The sequence below is a fragment of the Petaurus breviceps genome, unplaced genomic scaffold, assembly GCF_028583685.1.
Source record: "Petaurus breviceps papuanus isolate PSGF00001 unplaced genomic scaffold, PetGlider_PUasm1.0 207, whole genome shotgun sequence".
NCBI classification, from domain to species: domain Eukaryota; kingdom Metazoa; phylum Chordata; class Mammalia; order Diprotodontia; family Petauridae; genus Petaurus; species Petaurus breviceps.
In genome coordinates, this window is record NW_027185850.1 from 14,846,515 (window position 1) to 14,868,978 (window position 22,464).

The 22,464-nt window shown below is 42.2% G+C and overlaps 1 long non-coding RNA gene across 1 annotated transcript in view; it reads right to left on the reverse strand.

Annotated features, from left to right (window-relative positions):
- The window catches only part of LOC138164797 (uncharacterized), a 36,839-nt gene that overhangs the window by 79 nt on the left and 14,296 nt on the right, over positions 1-22,464 (reverse strand). Inside the window, exons 2-3 of the long non-coding RNA XR_011169185.1 lie at positions 3,259-3,343; positions 1-119 (exon numbers count right to left, since the gene is read on the reverse strand). The exon at positions 1-119 is cut by the window's left edge and continues 79 nt beyond it. This is a non-coding gene — a long non-coding RNA (uncharacterized lncRNA). The remainder of the gene's footprint in view (positions 120-3,258; positions 3,344-22,464) is intronic.

Here is a 22,464-nt window from a genome sequence, read left to right on the forward strand (position 1 = left end):
TCTTCTTCTTCTTCTTCTTCTTCTTCTTCTTCTTCTTCTTCTTCTTCGTTTTGACTAGGTAAAGAGACCATTCTCTGCCCTTCATCACTGAATGGGTGTTGCCTTAGTCAAACTGAGACCTGAAGAATTGGGAAGGGAAAAGATTATGGAAAGCCTGGAATAGAAGATTAAGACATCTGGACTTTATCCTATAGGGTAATGTGAACTCAGAGCCTGCTGTATGGTGATAAATAAGTTCTTATTGATTGAATTGTGATATGATCAAAGATGAGCTTTGGGAAGATTTTTCTTGTGGTAATGGGTAAGATGGATTGGACAGGAAGGGACTGGAGGCAGGAAGAGCAGATGAGATGATCAGAGATCTAAAACCAGCAAGGACTTCAGCAGCTATCTGGTCCAACTCACTCATTTTACTTTTTAATTTCTTAATTCTCATTTTAGTTTATTGCTTTAATATAATTAATTAACTTTTCATTTTCAATATTCGCTTCCTAAGATTTTTTAGTTTTAAATTCCCCCCCCTTCTCTCTCCTCCCCCTCCCCAAGATGCATGCAGTTGATAGAGGTTACATACACATTCATACTAAATGTATTTTCACGAGTCATGATGTAAAGAAGAATTAGAAGGAATGGGAAGAAGCATGAGAAAGAAGAAACAGAACAACAAAAGAAAAGGAGAGCCAATAGTCTGCCTCTGCCTGTGTTCGGACTCCAAAGCTCTTTCTCTGGATTTGGAGAGCACTTTCCATTGTGAGCCTTTTGAAGTTGTCTTAGATCCTTACATTGTTGAGACAACAAACTCATTTTACAACCAAGAAACCTGAGCTTCAAATAGGTTAAGTGATTTGCCCAGTGGAATACTGATAGAAAACATCAGAGTTGGGATTTGAACTCAGGTCCTTTGACTTTGGGCCAGTGAATGCTGCCTCCATCAAAGACTATTCCAATAGTTTAGGAAGGGCTATATAAGGGCCTGTAGTAGTTTGGCATAAAAGGGAATGGAAAGAATGATCCAGATAAAAGAGACATCATGAAGGAAGACTCTTCAGGGCTTGCTCATAGGTATATGTAGAGAATGAAGAAAAAGGCAAAGACCAATGGTTGAGTCTGAATGAAGAAGAGAAAGATGATATCAATGACCAATGGAGGGAAGCCATAGGGGAGGGACTTGATTTGGAGGGAAGATAAGAAGCTCCATTTAGTCATCTTGAGTTAGAGAGGGTGGCAAGACATTCATGTAGCAGGATCCAGCATGCCACTAGCCTCCTTGACCCACTGCCTATGAGCAGGGATTTAGCCAAGCTCTGGGAATCAAGGAGGCATGGGATAAATGGGAGAATATGGAAGATCATGCTTCAGAGCCTTGATCCCCCACTTTCTTCCTGTGTGAACTTAGGCACTTCTGGCTTCTGGTTAGGCCTTAGTTTTCTTACCTGTGAAATGAAGGGGCTGGACTCGATCATTGCCAAGGCCCCTTTCAGTCTCCAGACCTAGACATCAACTTCTTTTCTCTAGCATACCCTAGGACTTGGCTCACTTGCACCCTCTACTGGTTTCTGAAAGGTACCACCTCTCCTCTCCGTATTGGATCTCTAGCCCTAAGCTCAGCCTGAGGTGTGGACCACACAGACTTGCCCCACTCTGTGTTCCCTGAAAATGACACAAAATGTTATTTTTAGGAGCATATGTATGAAGGAGGAGCTTACTAAGGATGCCACAGGGCAACCTATCGAGGCGAATAATATAACCAACAAAGTAGATTGTGGCAGGAATCAGAGGATCTTATTGGTTTTCTCAGGTGGTTCTCCTGGAACCCCGCAATTATTGGATTCAATTCTTTTCTTGGCTCCTCTTTGTAGTCTGATTCCTCCGAGGCATGCCTTAGAATCATTGGCTTCCTTTAGGGCAGTGCCCAGGTGCCATCCCCTCCCCCCCATTCCTGGTGCTTCCCTAGGTGTTAACATTCCCTCCCTCTTGAAATTACTTTGCATAGTTCCATATGTCCTCTCTTGTATGTTTGGTAGAATGGAAGGTCCTTGAGGACAGAACAAGTTTTGTTTTTCTTATTATGATCTTGGTGCTTGGAAAAGCACCTGACACATGAGACCCAGTTGAGACTGGACCAGTGATCCAATTAATACGGGGCGCTGCTGATGAGGGTGTTTTCTTGACCCCTGCAGATCTGCACTTGTTCTACAGCGTACAGCTTTAGGGAGTTGCTTGTGGGCACACAGAGGTTCCAAGAATGGCTCCAAGGCACTTGGCCACTGGGTATCTGGAATCCAGCTCTCTGTGACTAGAGATCAGCTCTCTAACCACTACTCCACATTGCCTATCAGTCAGCGGATTCTCACTGAATAGAACGAATGTCACATCCTGGGCTCTTCCCAGAGCTGTCTCTCTCCTTGCAGGAGGCAGAATCCAGATCCCCACCTCATTCTCCATCTCCTTCCTCCTAGTGATGGTGGCATCCTAGGTCCAAGAGTGGAGAAATAGGCATAGGTGTCAAGCCCTCCTCTGGACTTTGACTCCTGGAGGAGAGAGTGAAGCTTATGACTCTGCCCAGCTCTGCCTCACTTAAAACCAAGTCACACCCAAGTCAAGACGTCACCCTCATGATGTCACTGGACCTCTTTGAGAGCAAGAACAATGGCTTAGGAATGGAGCAGTTACCAATTCAGATGAGCAGGGTTCCTGGGATCACAAGATTTAGGGGGGAAGAGACTTTAGAAATCATTCAGTCTAACTCCCTTATTTGGTGGAGGCTTAGCTAGGCAAGGCGTCCTGTCCCAAGTTTCAAAGGTTATGGGAAGCAGGCTCCGGTAGCTGGCCTCCTGCTCCAGTACCTGTAGGCTGACACTCCCATGTAGCCCCCTCCCGGAGGAAATAAACGCATCTTAAACCATTTTTCTCATCCTGCCTCGGTCTCCCACTTTTCTTATCCATGTTCTTTTCCTGTCGACACACAGAGGAGAGGATGCCACAGGGTAGAGTCTTATTTGCCCTGGTGCAGTCACCAAAAGGACTTGAAGCAAAGGGCAGACTTGTTCTGGTCTACTTGTGTATAAGCAGAATTCAACAAGCCTTTATTCAGTGACTTCTATGTGTCTGGTGCCAAGTGCTGAGGGTAGAAAGCAAAGCAACAATGAAAAAGTTCCTGCCCTCAAGGGACTTTGATTCTGGTGGGTGAAGGTGACCACTGATGGGAACACAAATAAGTCCATACAAAAGAGATACAAAGGAATTCCAGGCACTCACAGTTTCAGAGATCAGGGAATGTCCTCTACTGAAGGCAGCGTCCTGACTGAGCCTTCCAGGGAGCTAGGAATTCCAAGTGGACACTCTAAGCAGAAAGATTAAATAAATAGAGATAAACCAATTGGAAAACAGAGCAACATAGAAACTACCAATGAGGAGATGGCTGGAAAGGCATAGGAAGGAAGCCGTGAATTTGGAGGCAGGAGCTCTAAGACCGAGTGCTGGCTTTGCTCTCTATTGTGTTTGCTACTGAGCCTTGATTTGTCCTTTAGTAAAATGGGTGTAATTATACTTGCCTGATAGGTGTATCATGAGGACCTGATAATGTAGAAGCTTGAGAACATCCAGAGGAGAGTACCCATTTTGGCAAAGGACTTCGAGCCTGTGCCATATGACTGCTGAAGGCACTGGAGATGTTTAAAGAGGAGATGAGAAATCTGGGGTGAGGGTACAGGAAAGAGGGAACAGGGCATTTTAAAGAGCCACATTCAAGTATTTTCAGGGATTTGAGGAGTTATGTAGGTGGTCCAGTAGACAGAGCTCTGGGTCTGGAGTCAGGATAGACCTGGGTTGAAATCTGGCCTCATCCTTATTAGTAGTGTAACCCTAGGCCAGTTACTTAACCTCTGTTTGCCTCAGTTTCCTCATCTATAAAACGAGGATAGCATCAAATGAGATAATAATTACAAAATAATTATTTATAAAATTATATAACTATAAAATGTATAAAAGTGCCTGGCACTTATAAATGTTAGCTCTTATCATATAAAACAGCTAAATTTCCTTGAATTGTGATTATTGTCACTAGGAAAAGAGAGTAGACTTGTTTCACTTGGATGTAGAGGATAGAATTATGAGAGGTAGGTTTGGCTCTATGTCAGGATAAACCTGCTGGTTGATCAGATTTATCCTTAGGTAGAATGAGCTACCTTAGAAAGAAGGTGCCATGTTGGTAGGGTCTTGACTAAAGTTATAAGGCCATTATTGCTCAGGGGTAGTTTGAACTAAATGGATTCCCATGGTTCCTTCTAAATTTGTGAGCTTTTCTTCCTGGGATCATTAGAAGCTGTGATAACTGACGGGATAGCCCCTCCCAGTATTCTCTAAAGCCATAAGAGCATCTCATCGCTTGCAGAATGAACCTCCTGGGCCCCTCTGTTCACAGCCCCTGAGAAGCTGCTACAGAAGCCCGGTGTGTCTTGGAGCAGTTTTTCCTCTCTAAACTTTCCCAGACATTGTCTGGTTTAATTTATTTTTATGGGCAGTCCCTTTGCTTCTGGCGAGGCGAAAGATTTTATGGAAAAGTAACATATGCTGCAGAAAATGACAATGCATTTCAATGAGGCGTGAGTTCCTTTATTTTGACATGTGTGCCTGGTGAGGGCCCAGCTTGGGCAGAGAAGGACCTTAGCCATTACTTACATCCTCTTATTAATGGAGAGGCTTTCCCCTCTGTTGTCAAAAGGGCCTTGGCAGATGAATGAGTCAAGGAGACATGGAAAACCCCCACTGCCAGGTTCTTATAACAGTGATGAGTTTTGCAGACACAATCTCATGTCAAACCTCTTTTGTTGTCCTGCCCAGTTGGAGTGGCTTGGGGTGGGGGTGGTGTGGGTTGGAGGGCAGCATGTTGTTAACTCCTTGAGGGAACAACCAAGTCAAGCCTTTTCAAAGCATCCTAGATGGTGAAGAGGAGCTGTGAGGCCTGATGCCAGAGACAGCCATGCAAGGGGCTCGGTTTATCTGTCAAGGAATTAGGCATAAATGAGCATATTTTAGGGACTGAGCTAGCTAGAAGAATAAACTGCCTGGAAGTTAGAGCTATCCAAGAAAGAATGAGCTTATTCACAAAGTGATAAACTCCCTGTAAATGTATCCTGGGGGGACCCTAGTAGTGTCTGGGTGATCATCTCTCAGCTATATTGTAAAGGTGACTGATTATAGAGCACCATCTTAGGCCTTTATTTTGTATAGGGGCTCTTAACCAAGAGTCCATGAACTTATTTGTCTATATTAAGATAATTCAGTATAAGTGGTTTGTTTTCTAATTCTTTGTAGCTTATTTAAAGCATTTATACACATCTTTATAAGAAGATGGGGTGGGTGGAACAGCTAGGTGGCAAAATAAATAGAACACCAGGGCTGGAGTCAGGAAAACCTGAGTTCAAATCCAGCATCAGGTACTTAAAAGTTGTGTGATCCTGGGAAAGTCACTTAACCTTGTTTGCCTCAGTTGCCTCATCTGTAAAATTGGCTGGAGAAGGAAAAGGCAAACCACTCCAATGTCTTTGTCAAGAAAACCCCAAATAGGATTACAAAGAGGCATGAAAAAATGACTAATGAACAAGGCATCATTCTAAGAAGTAGCCCCTAGCCTTCATTAGATTACCAAAGGAGTCTTTGACACACACACAAGGCTGACCCTCTCCCCCTGTAGAGCACATTAAAGTTTAGAAAGGGTTTTGATTCCCTTCTCTTTTCATCCACAGAACAACCTTTGGCACTGGGCTAACACTTATTGTAGGTTCAGGAAGAATTGGGCACCAATGTAAAGGCTCAACTCAAGCAGTTATTATTATTATTATTATTATTTTGTAGATGAGGAAACTGGAGTTGAGGAATGTGATGGTCTGTCTGTGATCTCACAGCTCCTAAGTGTCTGGGGTGGGATTTGAACCCAGGATTGCATTGGACAGGGGACTAGGCGGCTGCTAAGGTCCCTTCCAAATGCATGATTCTCCTCAGGCATGTCTAAGATTTATTCAGTGCTCTTTCAACTTGATCAGATCAGAGAGAGATTTAGGACTCTGCAATAGCTGCATTAAAAAAGAAAATTGTCTTTACTGGTTCATCATCAACATGGTAGGAGGTCCACATAGGAGGCCTGCAGGGATCTGTCCTTGGCCCTGGGCTGTTTGACATGTTTTATCATTGAATATAACCAAATATACGTCGCCTTTGTCAAATTTGTAATTGATCCAAAGCTGGAGAGGAGTCAGCAAGGTGGACAGCGGCAGGATCTGAAAGGATCTTGACAGATTAGCACCTCAGCCTGAATCTAAGAAGGAATTTAGGAGGGAATTATAGGGGCTTCAGTAGGGAAAATGTCTCATCTTCTTGTTTCAAATAATCAGCTTCAGAGAAGGAATGATAAGACACCAGTTCATCTGGACAAACCAGTCAAGGCGTTTTAGTGTTTAGTGTAACCTCTCCACAGAAGAGGTCTGAGGCCCGAAGACCTACTTCAGTCTTGGTCATGTTGAGAGACGACTTCTAAGAATGGGGAGGTGATGGTCCCTCTGCCCGCTGCCCTGGACAGACCACAGCTGGAGTGCTGTAGTCAGTTCTGCCTGTCACAGGCTAAGAATGACCGAGAAGGTCCGGACATGAACTGAGATGGTGCCGGTAGTGAAGACAGCTTGAAGGAATAAGTTATGTTTGCCTGGACAAAGCATCTTCAAGTATTTCAAGGGCTATTATGTGAAGAAGGGGTTTGATTGATTCTGTTTGTCCCCAGAGGACAGGAGCACAAGACGTGATTGATATTTTCAAAGAAGCGAGTATCAGGTTGATTTCGTGAAACTCATATATGCGCACACACACATGCACACACACACACACACACACACACAACCTTCTTGAGTTCCCTTACTTAAAGTCTGTGGATCTGTGACTTGGTGATACTGATTGTTACTTGAACATCAATTTTGGTATTAGACACTTTCAAAGGGCTTCGGTATAAAGTATAAGGAGAGAGATTTTGGGTCAGCTTGAGGGAGCTCTAACAGATGCAGCTAATTTAAAATGCAGTAGACTGCTCTATGAGGTAGTGAGTTCTTCATCACTGGCCTTGTGCAAGCAAAGGCTGTTTAACCACTTGTCAGGGAGGTTGTCACAGAAAAGAAAGCTTCACATAGGGTGGGGTTAGATGGTTCTTCTGAGTCTATAGACTTTTGCCTGATTGCACCATCTAATAACATATAATAAGGAAGCATGAACAGTCCTCAGGACTCCTAAACCTGAGCTGTGTGTGTGTGCCAAGTCTTGGAAACATGACACAGACACCTGGCAGGAAGACCCCTGTGGGTATGAGGGCTGACCTTCACCAGAGCAATGTGCTAGTCAGGAGCCATTGGATTCAAATTATTCTGAAATTTCATCTCTTTGCAACCCAATATTTGGACTTATTCTTGGAATAATGGCAAACCATGTGGGTTTCAGGACCCAAGGACCAAGTGATTAAATGGAGCAAAAAGGAAGGTCCTTTCAAAATGGCACAAAGGGGAAAGGCAACAGACTTAGATCCTAAAGGCCTGGGTTCCATTTCTGAGTTTAGCACTGTCTGTGGTACTCCAAGTATGTCCCTCATCCACCTTTCTGAGCTTCATTTCCTTCTCCTGAAAAATGGAGATCATAAGACCTTCACCACCCACCTCATACCCAGGTATACATGTATATAGTTTTGCTTTTTTTGGGAGGGCAATTGGGGTTAAATGACTCACCCAAGGTCACATGGCTAGTTTTTGTGTTAAGTGTCTGAGGCCGGAATTGAACTCAGGTTCTCCTGACTCCAGGGCCAGTGCTCTATTCACTGTACCACCTAGCCACCCGTACCCAGGTATATTTAAAAAAAAAATACAAACTATGAAGTTGATAAATTGTGAAGTATTTGATAAAGGCAAATTAACATTAAAAAGTCTCTATAGCTTAAGGCCATGGAGTTGAAGTAGATCTTAAGCTAAGAAGAACCCCGAAAAGGTCACAGGTGAGGAAACTGAGGCCTAGGAAGCACAAGAAGTCTTCCCAAGGCTATAGAAGGAGTAAATGGCAAAGTCCATATTTACACACCAACAGTTTCCTTGGTCATCAAAGTCCTAACTTTTGGCCCTCACATTTTTTTTCTCTAAAGTTCTTTTCAGCCCTGACATTTTCTATTCCAAGATCCCTCCTAGGCCTGACATTTCCCTGTTCTCAAGTCCCTTCCAACTTTGACATTCTCTGTCCTATTGGAAAAACCAATCTCTATTATCTGTCTGGCTATCTATCTATCTGTCCACCCATCCATCCATCCATCCATCCATCCATCCATCCATCCATCCATCCATCCATCCATCCATCCATCCGTCCATCTATCCATCTATCTTATCTATTTATCATCTATGAATCTCAGACAATACATGCAATGTTCTAAATCCTCTGCAATGGAGGGAGGGAGGTTTCTTCTCATGCCTCTTCTCTGGGCCTAGGCTTGTTTTTTGTTGTTTTGCCACCTTCATTTGAGACCGTTCTATCATTGCTAGAGTTGTGAATGTCGGAGCTGAGAAAGACTTAAGGAGGGGGGGGGTCTTTCAGAGCTGGAAGGGAATTCTGAGGTCATCTAACTCAGCTCCTTCATTCTGTAGATGAAGAATCGGAGGATGGCAGGTGGGAAAATGATCAGCCCAGGGTCACTTTGCTAATAGAGGTGGCTGAGTAGTTTCTTGAACCCTAGCACTGGGTCTCAGGATCCAGGATGTTCTCTACGGAGCCACCTGGCTTTTGGAGGCAGCTTCAGTCATTAGTAGGAAAGGCTGTGCACAGAGACGCCATTGTGTGAGAGCCAACGATGAAGCAGGAGTTTCTCACTCGAGCGTGACATGATTTTTCAGCTCTGCCATTGAATCTTAGCTCGGGAATACCCAATTCTTCTCTGCCTTTCCGAACAAGAGCTGGGGGGCAGAGGTGAAGGTTGGAGATGAGGGCAAAGGGGGCAGGTGGGGAAATGATCTCGATCCAGGCAACCGAAGAAGGGGACTGCACTGGAAGGCAACCTTAGAGGAGCAGGCAGGCCTGCCTGGATGAAGGGGCCCATTGTCCTCATCCTTCTCCCCAGGTGAAGGCTGGAGGAGCACGTTCCCCCAGAAGCTCACCTGGGGCCAAACAAAGGCATCTTTCAGGTCTCAGCCTGCAGCTGAGCCCCAGGCCTCCCCATCCTCCAGTGTCCAGGGAGCCTCTTTAATCCTTTCCTTTGGGTCCGGGTTCATCTTTCATTGCAGTGCTGGGGACCTGTCGCCACCAGAGACCCCTCTCCCTCCAAGGCTGCTAAAGCCCACTTCTGCAGCTCAGGTGTAGTCCCTGTTACACCTGTCTGGTCAGAATTAACCCAGTGGGTGAGTGACCATCTATCCTGCGGGGCTACATTGAGGCTCTGTGTGTATGTACACAATGTGTGTTTGTGGATGCATTGTGTGCATGCACACACATCATGGGCATGTGCACATGTGTATGTGTGAACACATGAGTGGGTATGTACATGTATGGTATGTGTATGTGTTAGAAAGGGGACCTAGACTCAATTTTCCAGGACAGTGGAGGGGCACCTTTCACTCAGCTGCTGAAAACTCAGCCTCCAGGACTAGTGAACAGAGAGAAGCAATGAGTTAGAAGAAAGAGCATTGAACTTGGAGTCCAAGGAGCTAGATGCGAAATTTCTCAGCCATAGCTAGTTATACTTAAACAGAGAACAATTTAATTGATCAGGGTGAGGAGAGATTCTAGTATACTACAAAATTCCAAGCATCAACTGGTAACTTTGATCCAACAGTTTTTTGCCAATCATGAGCTAAGCTCACTTGGTTTTACACAGTAGAAGGTACCCTGTAAATTTCAGCACTCTGTGTCAAAACTCTGCTTCCACACCCTAGTTATGGCTTCTCTAAGGTCCCATTTCAGGGGTTCTTAGCCTTTTTTTGTGCCATGGACCTCTTTGGATGCTTGGTGAAACCTAGGGACCTATTCTCAGAATAATGTTTTTATGTGATTAAAGGAAATGCTAAATTTTAGTTAGAGGTTAATGAAAATAAGATTATTTTTTTCTCATTCAAGTCCATAGGCCCCCTGAAATTTATCCATAGGCTTCTTAGGGAATTATAATTAAGATCCTCTACCCTATTCAAGGGGAAGTTAGGTGGTACAGTCCACAGAATGCTGGACCTGAAGTCAGGAAGACTCATCTTCCTGAGTCCAAATCTGACCTCAGACACTTACTAGCTATGTGACCCTGAGCAAGTCACTTTACTCTGTTTACCTTAATTTCCTCATCTATAAAATGAGCTGGAGAAGGAAATAGCAAACCACTCCAGTATCTCTGTCAAGAAAACCTTAAATGGAGGGATGAAGAGTCAAACATGACTGAACAATAATGACCCTATTTGAATTTTTTAACCTTCTTTAGCTAATGCATATATCTGTTGAATAAACCATTTTCTCTCAGTTTTTCATCTTTAAATGTTTCCTTGTTTTCTATTTCCCTTGCCCAGAATGCCCATCCCTACTGGAATCAGGGAGATTTGATTCCAAATCTTGCCTCATTTGTTTACTGCTGGAATGACCCTGAGCTTAGCCTCTCTGGACTCAGTTTCCTCATTGGTGTAATAGGGGCATAGACCTGAGGAACTACAAAATCTTCCAGCTCTGCAGTCTGTGGTCTATTACCTTCTTCACGCTTTCCACAATCCTACTCATGATGATTAGCCAAGATCAGTACTCTCCTGTTAACTCTCATAATCCTTTCTCTCTGGGCCAATCACTGGGCACTTAGCCCAATTAGGCTGCTTGGTTTTGGATATGATGAGCATGAAGTGCCAACTGGACCTCCTGGGTCGAAATTCCTGAAGGAAGGTGGCCATGTGGGCTTAGAGCTGTGGGGAGGGGGGATGAATCCAAAGGAGAAGGTCAAGAACAATACCTTGGTTGGTCACCTGCCTTAAAGGTGGGGGAGGATGTGAGGAGCCAGAGGAGGAGAATGATCTGAAAGGTTTGGAGAGGCTGGGCGGTATAGAGGATAAAGCACTGGTTTTGGAGTCAGGAGTTACCTGCCATTTCATTTGTCTGTGTCTTTTATTCATTCTCTCTGTCTCTGTCTCTCTCTGTCTCTCTGTCTCTTTCTCTGTCTCTCTCTCTACCTCTGTCTCTGTCTCTCTGTTGCTATCTATGTCTCTCTGTCTCTATTTGTCTCTGTCTCTGTCTCTCTCCCTCTGTCTCTCTCTCTCCACCCTCCCCTCCCCCCCCACACACTCCAAGTAAATAGTAATCTCCTTGAAGGTAAGCACTGTTACCTAGTATTATTTTTTAAATAAAGTCTGAGAATTCCCAGTGAAAGTCCTCCTTGTACTAAAGCAAGTCAGTTGGGGTTAGAGAAGGTAATTGAATTGTCCAGGATATGCCAGAGTTGGGACTTGAACTCAGGTCTTTGTGGCTCAGAGGTCGCCTCTCCATCCACTATGTCATGCTGTCTCTTTGCTTTGCATGTAGTAAACACTTAATATATCCTTGTTGAATCCAATTAAATTTCTCTGTGAAAAGAAAGGATTAGAGAGTGGGTGATAATATTGAGAAAGCTAGAGAAACATAAAGTTAAATGGAGAGTATGAGGTAAGCCAGAGGAGTGTAGCTATTGTACAAGCGAATCCTCTAAGGGACAGGGGTATTGAGCTTTGAGGAGAAATTTAGGGGGGCGTTATAACTCTCTTTACCACTTGACAAGCTGTAATGGGGAGAAGGAAGATGTGTGCTCTGTTTGGCCCTTGAGTACAGGACTAGGAAGAACACTTGGTTTATATTGCCAAGGAGTGGATTTCATTGAGTTGTAAGGAAGACTTGATTAGCAATTTGAACAGTCCAGAACTGGACTGCCTGGTAGGGAGTGATACCTGAATCAGCGAAGGTCTCAGGTTGTTATCGTGGCAACCACACTGTCATACCCAGGATGGCTGCTGACACAGGTTCTTAGATCTGCTCTACTAGGAAAGATAGCTGTCAACAATTGTCAACAATCTTTCTTAATTACATTCACTAGTTCAGGGGAAAAGTCAGCACTCTGAACTTCAGAGAAAATATAAGCAGAGAAATAAGGACCAACAGACAGGGTTCTGACTGCTTGAATCAACTATACACTTTACATACATCCCTGGATGGAGAGAGCCTTTACATCTGAGCACTTGGGGAGTTCTGAACATGGGGCCACTCAGAATCTCGACCAGGGAACCCCAAGATCCTTCTCATAAGTGAGCCCCCAAAGCAAAATACCAATTCAGATTATATGTACACTTCTCAGAGCCAGAGGGCATCAAACCCTTTGACTTGGTGCCTAATTAGAAATTAGCAAAAGGTGTGAAAGCCTTCCTACAAGCAAGCCTCCCCTAAGCAAGCTTCCCTTAATGGGCTCCACCATGAGGTCTATTAATGGATGGGGAAGACCTTAAATCCTATTAGCATTACAGTAGTGAGGAGAATTGGGAAGCAGGGATGACTTAGCTTTTTTTTTTTTGGGAGGGCAATTGGGATTAAGTGACTTGCCCAAAGTCACATGTCTAGTTAAATGTTAAGTGTCTGAGATCAGATTTTGACTTAGGTCCTCCTGACTCCAGGGCCGGTGCTCTATTCACTGTGCCACCTAGCTGCCCCTGATTGCTTAGCTTTACATGTGACAACTCTATTGGGGAAATAGACATGGTGACAAAACTCATTACCTGCTTCAGAGAATTGTATGGCTGGTCTGGATGAGAGATCTATTTGGTAGGTGGGGTCTCCAATACTGAGCATACCATATAATTGTGATTAACCAAGGACAAAATTGAAAGTAGGCAAAATTTGATTAGATGCCTTCAACTTCTCTTTTTCTTGCCATTTTATGAATTCTTGTGCCCCTTCCCCTGCCACTATGAGCCCTTTGCCTTCATCTTTTCTCTGACTTTCCAGAGTACCACCATCCTTTTATCTTTAACAGGCAAAGAAAAAGACACCCAGTGAGCTTAGGTAAATTGTCCATGGTCATCTAGATAGTAAACGATGAGAGATGGGATTTGAAATTCTATTTCTTGACTAAATTGAAAAGACTTTTCACCATCCTGTGATTGTTCTATGTTCTATCACTCTACATTGCTCATCTACTAATGTGGTTTATATAGTGTCATAATCATCTTCATCATCATCATGATTGTTTCATTCTTTATTTTTTATCTCCCATATCTAGATTAGTGCCTGACATATAGTAAGTGCTTAATAAATGCTTTTTGAAGCAAATGTAATGCAAAGATATTGGTCTAGCTGACCTCTCAGAAAACAACTATGATCCAATGAATGATTGTTGAATTAAGATATTAATAATTTAAAACAATATGACCAGCTCCAAAGGCATCATTGAAAAGGGATGAATGAAATCGATTCCACCATTTTCATTTGATTTAATACCTTCCTAATGATCCCTATTAGAAAGCATTCCACTTTGCTACTCTATCTGGGTTCTAGCTGCTCAGAAGTACCAGGATGCATTTGCTTGAACCACTTTTAATAACAATGAAACTTCCATGCCAGCCTCACCTTTCTTTCCAACCAACTCTGAGTTAAGTTATCCTCTGCAGAAACTCTGGGCAAGGTCTGTAAATCATGAGAGTGAAATGACTCCTTAGGAATGTCTGGGGGATATAATCTATATTCCAGGCTGGACCTTGATAATTAAAAAGGGGGTCATCTAAATTCTGATGCGGCACCAATGACCTGTTGACTTCATTAGATCTGTGGGTTTTATGACCTACTGGATTATCTGGGGGCATCTAGGGAAGGCTCTGCCTTGGTTTGGGGATATAAATCTATGCTGACTTCACTCTATTTCTCTGGCAGGATTTACGAGTGTAACAAAAAAAAGGAATATTTGACATTAATAATAAAGATCTTTTCAACTTTCCTATGGGGGCTGCCTTTAAAATATAATGGATGCTTATTCATTTCTCCTTGCCCTAGTATTTCTATTCTTAGTCATTTTAATGTTTTTCTTTTTCCATGTTGGAACATCCATCTTCTCTGTGGTGCTAAATTAGAGTGTTCTTGACTACTTAGAGAATTAAGAAGTGGCAAAGTGCCTTCCAGTGCTGGGCTTTAATAATAGATTTCTTACACAGTCTCATATCCTGCCTGAGAGAAGATGCTGTTGGGTGGTATTCATGTCATCTCTTCCCTCTTTTCCCTCATTTTTAACCTTTGCTGCCTGTGAGACCTTGGGCATGTTACATCCCTTGACCTCAGTCCCTTCATGTGTAAATGAGACAGTTGGTCTAGATAGTTTCCAAGGCCTTTGAGATCTATGATCCTATGAACCTATGTGTGATATTGGTCAAGTCACTCAACCCCTCTGGGCCTGAGTTTCCCCATCTGCAAAATTGGGGAGTTGGATTAGATAGATTCGTAGGTCCCTTACAGCTTCAGATCTATAATCTCATGATCAGTATACCATCCAGTGTGACATTCCCTCGAAGGCTGACAATTGTGCCCATTCAGCAGTGAAATTGAAGTTTCCTGGGTGTTACAAATGGATCTGTGATAAAATCAGTTTAATGTTCTCTTCCAGGGATGATGATCACAACCCACCCAAGTCTGCCCATTTTCAGAGACTCTTGTCCATGCCCTCCCATGTGTTTGTCAAAGAGTCCAACCATCATGCCAGAGGCCTTCCTTGCTATCTCCTGATATCTAGAGGAATGCAGATGGAGAACTCTAGGTATTCCCCTACCATCCTTGATCATCAATATATGACGAGCCTCTTTTTTCTTCCTATTGCACATTTTCATGATGTCATCTCATCTTCTTGTTCTTTCTAGTTCTTTCCTGGTTAGTGTTTGTTGCCAGCTCACACCCACCATATACCTCTCTATTGCCCTTTGTGTGATAGTTAGTTTTCAAACCTTCAAAAAAATCTTTTATTTATTTATTTTTAGTTTTCAACATTCATTTCCACAAGATTTTGAGTTGCAAATTTTCTTCCCATCTTTCTCCCATCCCCACCCCAAGATATAGAGCCTACTGAATAACCCTTCTCCCAATCTGCTTTTCATTATTTTCCCCCCCACAACTTTCTAGTAGGGCAAGATGGATTTTTATACCCCAGTGCCTATATATCTTATTTCCCAGTTGCATGTAGAAAACAATTTTTTTAACATTAATTTTTAAAATTTTGATTTCCAGATTCTTTCCCTTCTTCCCTCCTAGTAGTTATATTGTGAAAGACTAACTATATTTCCCTCCATCCTATCCCACACCCGACATGCTATTTTCTCCTTTGACCCTGTCCTTTTACAAAAGTGTTTGCTTTTAACTACCCACTTCCCCAATCTACCCTACCTTCTATTATCTCCCCTCTTGTCCTGTTGCCCCCTACTTTCCTATAGGGTAAGATACCAAATTGAGTGTGTATGTTATTCCCACCTTAAGCCAAATTCAATGAGAGTAAGGTTGACCCATTCCCTTTCACCTTCTGCTCTTCCCCTCCATTGTAACGGTTTTCTCTTGTGTCTTTTATATTAGATAATTTACCCTATTCTATTTCTTCCTTTCTCCTTCTCCCATCATATTCCTTTCTCATCTCTTAAATTTTTTAGATATCATTCCTTCATATTCAATTGATCCTCACCCCTCTGTGTATTTACTCATGTACATACATATACATACATTCACATATGTATTGATACACAATGTACCTTCCTATAATACATATATGTATGTATACACACACATACACACATATATGTACATATTCCCTTCAACGATCCTCATTCTGAGAAAAGTCTCATGAGTTACAATTATCATTTTTCCATGTAGGAATGTAAATAGTTCAACTTTAATAAGTTCTTTATAATTTCTTTTTCCTATTTACCTTCTCATTCTTCTCTTGCTTCTTGTATTTGAAAGTCAAATTTTCTGTTTAGCTTTGGTTTTTTCATCAAGAATACTTGAAAGTTCTCTATTTCATTGAATGACTATATTTCTCCCTGAAGCATTATACTCAGTTTTGCTGGGTAGGTGATTCTTGTTAATCCTAGCTCCTTTGACCTCTGGAATATTATATTCCACCCCCTTCAATCCCTTAATATTGAAGTTGCTAGATCTTGTGTTGTCCTGATTGTGTTTCCACAATACTCAAATTGTTTCTTTCTGGATGCTTGTAACATTTTTTCCTTGACCTGGGAACTCTGGAATTTGGCTATAATATTCCTAGGAGTTTTATTTTGGGGAACTTTTTTAAAGATATTGAGTTACACTTATAGTTTTTCCATGTAGGAATGTAAATAGTTCAACTTTAATAAGTTTTCTTTCTTTTTTTGCAAGTGAATTCTTTCAATTTCTATTTTTTCCCTCTGATTCTAGAATATCAGGGCATTTTTTCCTTGAGAATTTCTTGAAGGTTGATTTCTACGCTCTATTTTTGATCATGGCTTTCAGGTAGTCCAATAATTTTTAAATTATCTCTCCTGGACCTATTTTCCAGGTCGGTAGTTTTTCCAATGAGATATTTCATATTGCCTTCCATTTTTTCATTTGTTTGGAACTGTTTTATAGTATCTTTATTTTTCATAAAGTCATTAGCTTTCATCTGCAACATTCTAATTCTGAAGTAATTATTCTCTTTAGTGAGTTTTTAAATTCCTTTTCCATCTGGCCAATTCGACCTTTTAAGGCATTCTTCTCCTCATTGGCTTTTTGGGCCTCTTTTGCCATTTGAGTTAGTCTATTTTTAAAGTTGTTATTTTCTTCAGTAATTTTTTGGGTCTCCTTTAGCAGGCTGTTGACTCGCTTTTCATGATTTTCTTGCATCATTCTCATTTCTTTTCCCAATCTTCCCTCCACTTCTCTTACTTGATTTTCAAAATCCTTCTTGAGCTCCTCCATGGCCTGTAACCATTTCATATTTTTCTTGGAAGCTTTTGATGCAGGAGTTTTGACTTTGTTTTCTTCTTCTGGTTGTATGATTTGATCTTTTTTGTCCCCTAAAAAGGGTTCTGTGGTCTGATTATGCTTCCTCTGCTTGCTCATCTTGCCAGCCAATTACTTGACTTTTGAGCTCTTTGTTATGGTAGAACTCTACTTCCAGAGTGGAGAGAGCTGTGTCCCAAATTTCTAGGGCTTTTGTGAATGTTGTCAGAGGTCTGAGGAGGGCACCCTCTCTACAGCCACCACAAGCTCTGGCACACCGGTGTTCCTCACCCCAGAAGCACCAGCCAAGACTGCAACCCAGATCCAAGCATGTCAAAGCAAGAACGATTACCCTCTGAATGGTTGCTTGCCCCCCCCCCCCCCGATCTGCAGGCCAGCTCTGGGAGCCGCCACACAGCAGCAGCTGCGACAGCTGTGTTTCCTCCACCTCTCACCCCAGAGACAGGTGTTGGACTGTGCTCTTCTTCACCCAGTTCTAACAGAGTTACCTATTGACCTTTTACTTTTTCTTTGGCATTTATGGATTGAAAAGTCTGGAAACCCCCATAGCTGCTGGTGATTCACTCTTCTGAAGTCTTTTCTGGGCTGTCTGTGACACTGGTCAGGGCCACCCTGGGTCTGTGTATGCACAACTCACTCAGAACTGTGCCTGGCTCCCAATCCAGTGTGATAGACCCTTCCTGTTGGCCTGCCAGGCTGCCTTCAATGGGAGATTTGTTTCTCTCTGTCACTTTGTGGGTTCTGTAGCTCTAAAATTTGTTTAGAGTCATATTTTACAGGTATTGGAGGTGGATGGAGTGGGAATTTAATCCAGTTTCTGCTTTTATTCTGCCATCTTGGCTCCACCCTCCAGTTTTCAAATCTTTAGAGACACTTGTGCTCCCTGTTTGGCTACAGCTTTACCAATATAATGCTTGTATTAAATATGGTTGCTTATTCCCATGCATCTCTTGGGGTCATTAAAGGAGCTTTGCACTTTCCTAATGGTAATCTTGCTTGCCCACCTCTTCCTGTTCACCTCTGGGCTCAACTTGTTGTCCCTCCCATTGTCTATATGGTTAAGACACTAAACTGCTCTCAGGTTACTTAGGTAGGGTACAGGGTCCAAATGAAGAAAAGCCAGAGGCCTGCTCTTCTTTGCATTGGTCGAGTTACAGTCAGAGAATTGTGTCTATTTTCTGGTGCCACATAGAACTCACTAAATTGTAGAAACAGGTGAGGGGAATTGACGTTTAGTTGTGTCACTTTTCTGCTTCCTTTTTGTCAGTGGTTCCCTACTGCCCATAAAATAAAGTTCAAAAGCAGTATTACATAATTTTAGAATTGGAAGGGAACCCTCGTCCAACTTGTGCCTGTAAAAGAACCCTTACCTGGAAAAGCTCTGAGAAATGCCCCCTTTGGATCTGATTCTTATCAAAAGGAGAAACTGGATGCTGGAGTGGAAATAATAGATATCCTGGAGGGAAGGTCTCTCTTTGAATTTGGTATAGAAAAGAAAAAGAAAATCAGGCATGATCTGATCTGCATCTGAAATTTAGGAGAACAGATTCCAAAGGACTCAGAGAGAGGGTGGGTAAGAAGTATACTATAAACTAAAATTCCACAGACATCAGTTCAGGAATCATGGAAAACTCTTAAAATTAAAATCCAGAAATCACATAGAAAAGCAATTTTGATGAGAATGAAAAAGCAGAAAGAGGCCCTGGCAGACACAAAGTAAACTCATTGATCAATTGAGATTTAAAATACGGTTCATGTTAATGATGTAGCTGAAGCAAGTAACAGCATGGTATGGTACTGTAAGATTAGTGTCAGGGAATGTCAGAGGGGATGTGGAAAAATTAAGACACTGCATTGTTGGTGGAATTGTGAACTGATCCATTCTGGAGAGTAGTTTGGAGCTATGCTCAAAGGGTTATAAATAGTGTGTTCCCTTTGAATAGCAGCAATACCACTCCTAGGTCTGTATCCCAAAGAGATTAAAGAAAAGGGAAAAAGACCTAGATGCCCAAAGATATTTATAGTAACTCCTTTTGTGGTGGTAAAAAAATTAGAAATCACAAGGGTGCCCATCAACCAGGGAATACTATAACTGAACAAGTTATAGTGTATGATTGTGATGAAATACTATTGTGCTATAAGAAATAATGAGGATGGCTTTAAAAATTTGGGAAAACTTATATGAACTGATACAAAGTGAAGTGAGAAGACCCAGGAGAACATTGCACACAGTAATAGCAATATTGTACGATGATCAATTGTGAATGACTTACATCAGCAATACAATGATTCAAGACAATTCTGAAGGAGTTAGGATAAAAAATGCTATCCATCTCCAGAGAAACAACTGATGGAGTCTGAATACAGATCAAAGCATACTTTTTAAACTTCCTTTATTTTTCTTTTCTTCTCTCTTTTTTTTGGGGGGGGGGTCTCTGTTCTCTTTGTAACATGGATAATACAGAAATATGTTTTGCGTGACTGCACACGTATGACATATCAAATTGTTTACCTTCCCAAGGAGGGGGTAGAGGAGGGAGGGAGACTGGGAGAGAATCTGCAACTCAACATTAAAAGAAAAGAATGTTGAGAATTGTTTTCACATGAAATTGGGAAGAAGAAATTTAAAAAAGTTTAGTTTTAGGAGCACTCATTCTTTTCCCTCCTCCCCTCTTGCTTTTCAACATTTTTTTTTTGTGTGTGTGATCTTTCCCCATTAGATTGTAAACTCCTTGATGGCAGACAATTTTTGTTTTTATTTGTATTCATATCCCTAGATGCTTAGTACAGTGACTGGCACATAGTAAGGGCTTACTTGTTCAGTCGTCAACTACTGGTCATTTGACTGACTGGATTTAATCTCCTAGACAACTGGGAGGCATTGATGGAAATTTGAGGTAATTGAGAAATTTGAGCAAAACTTTGCTTCAGGAAGATCGATCTGGTTTTGTGGATAAGGACTGAGCAGGAGGAGAGGTTATCCATTTCAAAGTGATTCCTATGTACCATAGAAAGGTAATGAAGGTGAGATATAAATGAAGAGGGTCTGGATGAACTTGATCCAGTAGCAATGGGAAGTGTAAGAGGGCTGGAGGAGCCATCTTGAGAGTTAATGTTTCTTAAAACTGGAGAAAAATACTCAAGCCACAATGAGAAAGCCTAGAAATGAAGACTTTTTGTTATTCAGGTTAATGGCACTATTAGTGGGAAGAATAAACCAAACTCTTGGGTAACTTCCAAAGCATTTCTAGTTGGCTTGGGAGCTTTAGAAAATATGTATTTACATTTGAATATGGATTTCCAGATATGGGACTCCAAATGCTTGAGATATAGTGTGGGATTGTGGGAATAACAATGCATTTAGCATCCAAAGACCTAGATTTGAATCCCAGTTTTGCCCCTTAATCTCCATTACCTTGGACAAAGAGCAATGTCTTGGAATCTCAGTTTCTTCAAAGAGAATAAGAACATTTATGTGAACTAGTATTAATCAGAATTTTTTGTCCTTTAAGATTTGCTAAATTTGCCACAAATATCTTATTTTATCCTCATGACAACCCTGTGAGATAGGTGCTGTCATTATCCCCATTTTACAGAGAAGAGAACTGAGGCAAGGAGAATAGCTGGTCACAGTCACACAGGTACCAAATGCCTGATGCAGCATTTTTAGTGAGGTCCTTTGATTTCATATCCACTTGCTCATTCTAGTGTACCATGCCCAGTGAGGCCAGGAGGACAGGGCTTCCTGCTGTCTGGGCTGGCCAGTAAAGAGCCTGACAGGAGAGTAAGATGCTTTCTGACTATGTCATACCTCCGAGAAAACCCTCCCCTGGCTATGATGAGCCCCAAGAGAAGCCTCATGGATTGCATATGTTCTTTCCAGGCTGTTAGGCACAGACTAAACATTCATCATTTTCTTTCACAGATCTTCTCTCGGGTTTCCCTTGTTTATGTTCTCCCTCTTTGCCCACCTCTGGTTCCCCCTCTCCCCCCCTCCACACCTTGACACTACATCAGGGAAAAAAGTCCACAGAATTCCCCAATGAAATGCTCGTCTCTTTAAACACAGAAAATCAATGCTTCTGACAACTGAACATCATTACAGTATTTGCATGACAGGGACTAGTCCCAGCATCTGTTGCTTTGTCAGTTTCCCAAAGTCAAGTTCACTAATAGCATGATGGGCTGATTGCAAACTTCGATGTTTTCCCTTCCCTCTGGGGCTCTGCTTTTAGGAGAAGTGCTGGGGGTCAGATCTGTACTTTAGCTTCTGGGACAAAGAGAAAGAAGGTTCCAAACATGATACTCAGGAATAAAAATCATCATCTTGAATAACAATGGAAACCCAATTGGACCCACTCTACTTTCTGTGATCTCAGCCAGTGGATGCTGGCTGTGTAAGAACAGGGCATCACAGTTCCTAAAGCTGTATCTTCTTCTCTCTGGTCCTCACTCAGTGTGTCTGCTGAAGCTTCAGAGTCCCAGCGATACCTCCTAGGGAGGCCATCCTATCAAACCCCTTGCCAGAAGCAAAAATTCCTTCTATAATGTGGCCATTTAGATTCTTTTTGAAAGATAACAGCAACGTGGCACACGCTTCCCCCATGCCCGTCCATTCCATCTTCAGACATTCCTAAATGTTATGAAGTTTTCCATACTTTTTTCCCATCTCCCATCACCAACTGACTTTTGGTCATTTCTAATGCAGGGTCTCTTAGGCATCTGAAACTCAGTTCATCCAAAATACAACTAATTTTCTTTTCCTCAGACTCACTCCACTTCTGGGATGTTATTAGCAGTCCTCACCATCCTTCTGGCCTCCTCGTTTGTTAAGCTTACCATCAACCTTGAGTTCTCACTTGGTCTCACCCCACATATTCCATTGGTTGCTGAGTCTTGGAGATTTTGCCTCCCTCACTTCTCTTGTTTCTCTACTCATGTGACCATCTCCTTAGTTCAGACCCTCAGTGCCTTGTGCCTAGGCTCCTAATTGATCTTCTTGCCTCAGTTAATCTCTCTCTTCTCCTCTCCATCTTCCACACATCTGCTAAAGTGATATTCCTGAAGCACAGGCTTCGATGAGCTCTAGAGCCCCCGTGTCATCATTAGGATCAAATACAAGCTCATCTGTTTGGCATTTGAAGCCTTGAACTAACTTCTACCTGCCTTTCCAGACTTGCTTCCCCCACTCTACTACCCAGCATCACTGACCTTGTTCTTTACATGAAATGTTTTATGTCATGCTTGCCTTTGAATGAAGCTCTTCCCCAGGTGCCTAGAAAGCACTCTTTTCTGGCCATTGGTATGCTTAGCTCCTTCATAATTCAGCTAAAGCACTAGCCTCAGCTCAAGCTTCCTACATGAGATCTTTTCTGATACCTCTGAGATTCCCTGGCATTTACTTCGCATCCATCACCTATCTATCTATCTATCTATCTATCTATCTATCTATCTATCTATCTA